Genomic DNA, 9,774 nt, shown 5'->3' with positions numbered 1-9,774 from the left:
CCAGATTTTGCTGCTATGATTGCAGATTTTGAGGGCCCAAAAAAGGATATGATTGGGTACAAGGATCTGCCAACCATTGATGCGGACTCCAAGAAAGAATTGTATCCAGGTTGCAAAAATAAATATTCCAGGTTGAGTGCCACCCTGGCGCTTCTCAGATTTTAAGCAGCAAACGGTCTATCAAACAAGGGCTTCACAGAGATGTTAGGTCTTTTCAAAGAAATTCTTCCAGAAGATAATGTGCTCCCCAGAAGCACGAATGAAGCGAAGAAAATAGTTTGCCCATTGGAACTTGAATTACAGAAGATACACGCTTGTGTGAATGATTGTGTATTGTATCATGGTGAGTACAAAGATTTCCGTGCATGTCCCACATGAAAGCATGCACGATACAAGCGCATGAGAGCAAAGGACAAGTACAAATTGGACGACAAGATCAAGACAAGAATCCCGTTCAAGGTTGTTTGGTACTTGCCTTTAATTGCAAGGTTGAGGCGTTTGTTTGCAAACCCTAGAGCAGCAAAGAGGTTATGGTGGCATCATGATGAGCGAATTGCGGATAGATTTATGAGGCACCCGAAAGATGGGGCTCAGTGGGAATTAATCGACAAAAAGTTTGAAAATTTTGCCAAGGATCCTAGAAGTATAAGGCTCGGGGAGTGTACTGACAGGATGAATCCTTTTGGCGATATGAGCACCAATCACAGCACATGGCTGGTGCTTCTGTGCATATATAATCTAGCTTCTTGGTTGTGTATGAAGAAAAAAATACATTATGATGTCAATGATTATCCAAGGCCCAAAGCAACCTGGAAATGACATCGACATTTACTTTCAACTACTGGTATAAGAACTACTGACAGTGTGGATAGATGCGCCTGCTGTAAAATGTTATGATGCTTACAGAAAGGAGATTTTTGATCTACATGCGATGCTGGTGCACACCATTCAAGATATGTCGGCATTAGGCAACACATCGAGGCAGAAAACAAAGGGAGATGTAGGGTGTGTCGCATGCATGGATAGGACAGCTAGCAGAAGACTTCCCAACTCGCACAAAACAGTGTATTTGCTTCATCGTAGGTTCTTACGGAAAAGTCACCCATACCAAAAGATGAAAGTTGAATTTGATGGTACGGCAGAGGCAGGTGCGGGCCCAAGACCCTATGATGGGGAGGTGGTCCACAACATGGCTAAAAATTTAATGTTGTGCTTGGCAAGAACCACCCTTTGACGGTGAAACAAACACCCAAGGGTCGGGTGTTTAAGAAGAAATCGGTGTTCTGGAAATTACCTTACTGGGAGATTCTTCGTGTACATTACTGCATCGATGTCATGCACGTAGAGAAGAACGTATGTGAAAGCATCCTTGGTACTCTGCTCAAGATTAAAGGTAAAAGAAAGGATGGTGATGGTTCACGGCTCGATATGCTTGTTGATCAATCAAAACGCAAGAGTGAAGCAGAAGATGATGACAAATTCATCAAAGCTCGCCAGAGTTACAATTTTAGTACAAAAGAAGCAACACAGTTCTTCACCTATTTGTTGTCAGTTAAGACACCCTCTTCCTACTGCGCAAACATCAGAAGTCTCGTGGATGTGAGCTCAGGTAAAATGAAGTTGGGACACATGAAGTCACATGATTGCCATGTAATGTTGACACAAATCCTCCCGGTGGCCATCAGGAATCTGATGGACAAAGATATAAGAAACACACTCATTGACCTCTGTGATTTCTTCAACCAACTATGGTAGAAAGTTATAAATCATGAAGAGTTGGATCATATGCAAGATGATATTGCAAGAATATTGTCCAACCTAGAGATGTTTTTCCCCACTGTCATTCTTTGATGTCATGGTCCATCTCACTGTGCACCTTGTCAACGAGATAAAGTATTGTGGTCCTGTGTTTCTTCGCAACATGTATCCCTTCGAGAAGTTCATGGGAATACTGAAGCGCTTTTGTCAGAACTGAAACCATCCAGAGGCAAGCATCCTACAAGGTTATACCACGGAGGAGGTGGTTGAATTTTGCACTGAATACATGAAACAAAGACCTATAGGTCCGCCCCTCTCTCGCCACGAGGGAAGGCTGAAAGGTAAGTCGGTCCTTGCTGGCATGCAAATGGCTGCACCCGGAGAATTGGCAGAGAAGGCCCATTTGACGGTACTGCTTAACAACCCAATTCTCATCGCTTATGCCGAAGAACACTTGGCGGAGATACGCCAAAGCTTCTTACCAATGGTGCCTTCATCAGATGTGGAGATGAAGGAGCACACTAAGAACTACGCCGAATGGCTGAAGAATCGTTTGGTACAAGGATCCATTGATGACATTGCTACGTGGTTGGCACAAAAGCCTTCACCTACGGTGTTGACATACCAAGCATATGACATAAATGGATACATGTTCTACACTGAGGAACGTGATCAGAAGACCTCGTATCAGAACAGCTCTGTTCGAATAGAATGCATGACTGTAAAGGAAGCTGATAAAAGGGTATACTATGGAACCATCAAAGAGATTTGGGAGCTTGACTATGTGAAAGTTAAGGTGGCATTATTCAGGTGCGCATGGATCCCTCTTGGTCAGGTAAGGATTGATGAGTACAGGAAGACCTGTGTTAACAGGACAACGATGGCATATCACGCGGACCCATTCATTCTTGCCAGCGATGCTACCCAGATTTTCTTTGTGGAAGACACCTTGCATAAGAACTGCCATTTAGCGATGCATGGGAAGAGAAGGGTACTGGGTGTCGACGATGTTTCCTATGAGGACGAGTACAATGAATTTGATGAGTTGCCAGCCAAGGGATCACGCACTCGTGTAACAGAGCAGCGTAAAATCATCAAAAACCCCAAGTTCATTCGGGGTCAACTTAATGATCCCATTCCCCCATGTACATGGGAATTAAGCCGTAAGACTAGTCTTTATGCCTACCCTGCAACTTAATTCGTTCAATTTAGAACTGTCGTGTGTACTAAATTTGTGAGTTATGCCCGGTTTTCTGTTGATGTAAGAACCGTTAATATGTTGACCTTGATATGTTGTCAGCTCAGGCAATGAATATGAACTGTTTTTTGTTATTGTTGTTATTATTATTATATCATAGAGGTAGCACACTCAATTGATCTCACTACAGTATGTGTGAACAAAAATATGAAATCCGGTTTGCGAATAGCACACGGTTCGTTGATGAAAGATGTGTGCCGACCAAACCCCGTCATCCTGCCCACGAACTGAGTCGTGCTTTCTGATTGGCCAAAACTCAAACCCCATGGATCATACGTCTGCACCGTTGGATGCTCCTAGATCGAACGACGATCCTCATCCCTTTCGACAACACATGCAGTTCCGGTTGTAATTTTATTTTTATGCACAAAATGCACGTTAATCTCAAAAAATGTCTTAAATATAGCTAACGATACCTGAAATGCACCAGAAAATCAAACCCGTGGTATAATGGTGATTGCATACCGTGGAAATTTTTATGAGGCCAAATGATGAATTCACCGGCCATAGGAGTTTGAATTGACACGTCTGCTTTTGGAAAACCATGATCCTTCATGTGAGATGCTCTTGTTTGGAAGGAGCAGTCATCAAAACTTGTGCCAAACTTTACCAAAAATTTTCTACGGGGTCGTGAGAGCATGCCATGGGCACACATCAATTTTGATGATGTCCGAACTCCATCTGAATTTCATGTAATTAAAATACCAACTAGGCCTACGCCAGTGGCCGCACCTCGCGGCCGAAATGTTTGAAACTTCTCCCCGCTTCTCGAACAAACGGATGAAAACTCACAAAGCGACGCACAAATGATTTGTACACCTTATTTGCTAGGTTGATAGTAAGGGGGTATCATAGCTAGTATCATGCATGCCAACTAGGCAATTTTGATGAGCTGTCATAGAATTAAATGAAGAAAGAGAGGGTTAAGTATCATATCATGAAACCGTATCATAATAACTACTATGCTACTATGTGGCATGCATGACAATATAAATAAAGTACTACATATGATACTAGCTACTCTATGATACTATGCATTAGAGCAAGTACAATAGAGTGACATAAGACTAGCCTCAATGGGTAGTAACATAGAATGTTACTAGTCTATGTTACTACCTCTATAGTGGGGAGTAACATATGTGTAGTAACATGCAACACTTCATTTGTTAGGCTATAGACTCACCTTGCCTTGAGATGTGTGATGTTACTCATACTACTAGTAACTAGCTATGTTACCACTTTCCTCTCTTTCTTCATTTATTACTTGCCACGTCATCTATTTTATCTAGATACCTGTGATGCTACTACCTATGTTACTCCCAATGTGGGTAGTCTAAGCAGGCTATAAGGAATAGAATAATATATATGTGCTTACTAGTTGGAGGAAAGAGAAGAGGAGAGAGAAGAGAAGCGGGCTCTTGGTTAGTAGAGCCAGCTGCAACATGAGACCCAAGACACTTTGTGAGGATGTAAGGTGGGCCAACTATTGATAAACCAGTACGTATTTAAAACTTATTATTGTACATGCCCGCTAAGAGGTTGCCTGTATATGACATGGGAACTTCTTATAGCTGACCCTTGGCTGTATTATTAACCATGCTCTTAGTGAGGTAGCTAGTATATCATAGACTAGATAGTATCAGACTAGCCACAGTGAGAGTAACTTCAGCAGTAACATCGACTCCAACTCAGCAAACTTGCTTATGTGGCAATAAATTAATGAGGAGAGAGATAGTTTCAGTAACTTAGCTAGTTACTGTAACATCACATGTCCCAATGCAATATGAGTCTATAACCTAATAAATGAAGCTTTGCATGACACTACACTTATGTTACTACCCACTATGAAGGTAGTAACATAGTGTAGGGATATGTGTATGTTACTAGTGTATGTTACTCTCCATTAATTGTGGCTAGTCTCATACTCCCTCCTTTCTGGTTTAGGCTGGTTGTAATGGTAGTATCATAAGCGGTATCATGAATGCCAACTAGACTTTCTAGATGATGTGGCACATAATTAAATGAGGAAAGAGAGGATGTGGTATCATATCATGATACCGTGTCATATTAAATGTTGTACTACTTTGTGTGATGCATGACAATTAATAAGGCAACCTAAGATACTAACTTATGATACTATGCATTACGGAAGTAGTATCATACACTAGTATATATCATATGCATGATACTAGTATATGATACTCCCCATTACAACCAGCCTTATAGGGCTCAATTCAAAAATCTCACGAACCAAGGTAGATGGTGAGTGGTGGAATACTTTTTGTAGTTTGCAAAAACACCCAATTAATGCTTTTGTTTTCCTCTAAAAATTATGTTTTCCAATGTATTAATTGCAATACATGCATGCATACATTACATGCATTGGTCAACTTTCTCTTAATACTTGCATGCAGTGATTTAATGCACCTTGGAATCTGAACATGTGATGGGGAACAACCAAATTGAGCCTTATAAAATGGAAAAACTAAATTTTGAGATAAGCCTACAGACCGGAAAGGAGGGAGTATATATGCATGATACTAGTATATGACCGGCAATACCTCCATAATGCGCGCATGCATAGTATCATAAGTTAGTATCTTAGGTTGGCTTATTAATTGCCATGCATGACACAAAGTAGTACAACATTTAATATGATACGGTATTATGATATGATACCACACCCTCTCTTTCCTCATTTAACTATGTGTCACATCATCCAAAAAGTCTAGTTGACATGCATCATATCGCTTGATACTCCCATATTATGACCAGCCTTATTAGGGTGGCCATAGTAGGGGTTATCATAGCCGGTATCATGCACTCGGAAATAGAAAATATGATGATGTGGCAAAGAAGCAGTAATATAGGTAGATACCGTAACACACACACAAATATATATATATATAATAAATGTTATACTACTACTTGTGTCATGCATGGCCATAAATACGGTCATCTATGATATATACTACTCTATGATACTATATATGCACTATGAAGGTACGTACGTAATATCATACACTAGTATCATATGCGTGATATTATATATATTATATGATACTCCCCACTATATAAGGCTGGCCATAGTGGTGGTATCATAGCCGATGGTGTCATGCACTCGGAAATAGCAAGCATGCTGATGTGGCAAAGAATTAAATATATATAAAGAGGGTTAGAATAACATATAGGTAGATACCGTATCATGTTAAATGTGATGATAATTTGTGTCATTCATGGCAATAAATATGATCTGTATATGATACTATACTCTATGTATTATACTATGCGCTATAATTAATTAAAGGTAGTATCATACACTAGTATCATATATAATGTATATTCATGATACTAGTATATGACACTCTCCACTATACTCGTGATTTCTTACCGTAGAAAAAAATTGGAGGCAAAACGCTGAACTCATGTTTTCATTTGAACAAAAATATGATGTTAGGTAATGTAAATGTTTTCAAAGAGCACACGGTTCACTCACGAAAGCCGTGTGTCCACTAAACCGTGGCCGATACACCCCCCCCTCTGCCACGATAGCGGTCTGAGTCGTGCGTTCTGATTGGCCAGAACCCAAACCCCACGTATCGTACGTCTGCACCGTTGGATTCTCCTTGATCGAACGGCGATCCTCATCCCTTTCGACAGCACATGTAAATGTTTTCAAATAGCTGAGGCAGTCCTGGATTATGGGGTCCTCGGATGGCCGGGCTATGCGGCATGGGCCAAATTGATGGGCCGTGAAGATACAAGATAGAAGGCCTTCCCCCGTGTCCGGATGAGACTCTCCTTTGCGTGGATGGCAAGCTTGGCGATCGGATGTGAAGATTCCTTTCTCTGTAAACCGACTCTGTGTAACCCTAGGTCCCTTCGGTGTCTATATAAACCGGAGGGTTTAGTCCGTAGGGGCAATCACAATCATACAGGCTAGACATCTAGGGTTTAGTCATTACGATCTCGAGGTAGATCAACTCTTGTAATCCCTATACTCATCAAAGTCAATCAAGCAAGACGTAGGGTTTTACCTCCATCAAGAGGGCCCGAACCTAGGTAAACATCGTGTCCCCTGCCTCCTGTTACCTTCGATCCTCAGACGCACAGTTCGGGGGCCCCTACCCGAGATCGACCGGTTTTGACACCAACATTCGTGCTTTCATTGAGAGCTCCTTTATGTCATCAATAGAAGGATCGATGGCTCGCCTTGTCATCAACGATAAAATCACCTCTGGAAGGGCCCTAGTTCCTGGGCAGATCCTCCAGATCGGCAGTTTCACAATGGGTGCTCGCCCGGCCATTAAGCCCAAGGCAGGCCCCCAGATTGCCAAAAAACCATCTCTGCATTAGCCCCGAAGGCATTGATAAGATGGATCCGGCAGATATCTCGTATTTAAACAAACTACTGGATCGCATCGCCGCCCTGGGGGTCGCAACAGATTATGATCTGATTGGGCTTAAACCCGATCAGAGGGAAATCAAGTCCCCACCTGTCACCCACCTGGTGACCGTCGTGGAAGAGCGAGTAGGGGATATCGTTCCTCCTATGCTGAAAACGAACTATGTTCGGATCTCCGAGCTCTGCTAGCCGGATACCCATCTTCGAGAAGAGACCATCTGTCCTCCGAACATAGAATCGGGCGTCAAGCCTAAAAATGCCCACGACAGTCTGGATCCTGGGCAAATCACCTCGGAAATTTCGCAAAATCCGGATTCCCCAGTGGGTCAGGGTTTGGATTTAAATCCACCCGCCCACCACAATCAATACTCTCCCAGCAATTTCGGTTCCCCAGATATAAACGGCTTAATGTACATACAATAACAACCTCGGGAAATAGTCCATCATTTTTGGGCTAGATTCCTGCTTGTTAAAAACAAGATTAAAGATTGCTGCAACGACGATGCGGTATCGGTCTTTTACCGCAACTGCACGGACGAGGGAATCCTCAATGCCCTCAACCGATGCCGCATACTGCACTTTGCAGATTTGGCACATATAGTACAGAAGTATTGTGCAATGGAAAGCACCTGGAAAGCCTAGACAGCTCGGTGGGAACCATCGGCCTTTAAGCCACCCACCGGCCGGGAAAAAAGGATGCTCCCTCATGGGACACCTGATCATAGCTTCACGGACAAGAAAATTAAGCCCTTAATGGGACGGAGAACTGTTCTCGATGAATGGCTCGACAAGCCCTGCAGGATACATGCGACGCCAAATTCCGAACCAACACACAGCCTTCGGGCATGTTGGATACTCCGGCAGGTGGCTAAGAGCGGTGAGGAAATCCTCACCAACACTACCCCAGAGAGGTACCCCTCTGAGGATAATGATCTCAATGTATTCACAGTCTTCGAGACCTTTTCTTCAAATAATCGGCATAAAAGGGCACTTCGGGACCTCGCCGAAGTTAACCAAGTAGCCGCAATAAACCCTTGAAATGACATGGCGGTAACCTTCAACGCCACTGACGAACCATGGACCCGATCAGTCTGAGCACCAACCGCCTTAGTCCTAAACCCAATTGTGGACGACTTTCGGCTTACTAAAGTGCTCATGGACGGAGGTAGCGGGTTAAACCTCATTTATGAGAACATACTCGACAAAATACAAATACACAAGAGCCGCATCGAGTAGAGAAGTACAACCTTTCGAGGTATTATCCCCAATCGAGAAGCACGGTGTTCGGGAAAAATAAAACTTGATGTGGTATTCGGCACGCCTGAAAACTATAGGTCCGAAGAATTAATCTTCCAGGTGGCACCTTTCGACGGTGGATTTCATGCCCTGTTAGGGCGAGATGCTTTCACACGATTTTAAGCTATACCTCATTACAGGTACATGAAACTCAAAATGCCCGGGCCCAACGGAGTCATCATTGTCGCCATTGATCCAGACATAGCACTCCGCGCCGAAAACAAAACCGCATCCCTGGCCCTCGAGGCACTGTCTGAGGCCCTCGCGGCCGAGGAGCTCACCGCTCTGCGCTCCACAATGGACAGAGATGACGTAATTCTTGATAAGAGGCCTAAATCCACTTCTTTCAAGCCAGCAGACGAAATAGTCAAATTCCAAGTCCACACGATGGATCCTAATAAAACAGCAGCCATCGGAGCACAGTTGGATCCGACGGTCGACGCCGCTCTAAGAGCATTCCTGCGCGAGAACTGGGACATCTTCGCCTGGCACCCTTCGAATATGCCAGGAATCCCATGCAGACTGGCCGAACACAGCCTCAACATAATAAAGGGGTTCAAGCCAGTCAAGCATACGCTTCGGCGATTTTCCGAACCCAAGCGACAAGCTATGGGGGAGGAGCTAGCCAAACTACTTGAAGCCAGGTTTATTCGAGAGATAAAACACCCGGATTGGCTAGCAAACCTGGTCATGGTGCCAAAGAAGGTCAAGTCCTGGCGCCTTTGTGTCGATTTCAAAGACCTCAATAAAGCCTTCCCTAAGGACCCCTTCCCTCTACCCCGCATTGACCAGATTATCGATGCAACCGCAGGACACGATTCATTATGTTTCCTCGATGCATACTCCGGATACCATCAAATTAAGATGAAGGAATACGATCAAGCCGCCACGGCATTCATTACCCTGTATGGGCCTTTCTGCTTCAACACTATGCCTTACGGACTCAAAAACGCCGATGCCACCTACCAACGCATGATTCAAACATGCCTGAAAAACAAATTGGCAAGACGGTGGAGGCATACATAGATGATGTAGTCATCGAAACTAAACATGTAGA

The sequence above is a fragment of the Triticum urartu genome, chromosome 2, assembly GCF_003073215.2.
Source record: "Triticum urartu cultivar G1812 chromosome 2, Tu2.1, whole genome shotgun sequence".
Taxonomy (NCBI): domain Eukaryota; kingdom Viridiplantae; phylum Streptophyta; class Magnoliopsida; order Poales; family Poaceae; genus Triticum; species Triticum urartu.
This window is presented reverse-complemented; position numbering follows the sequence as displayed.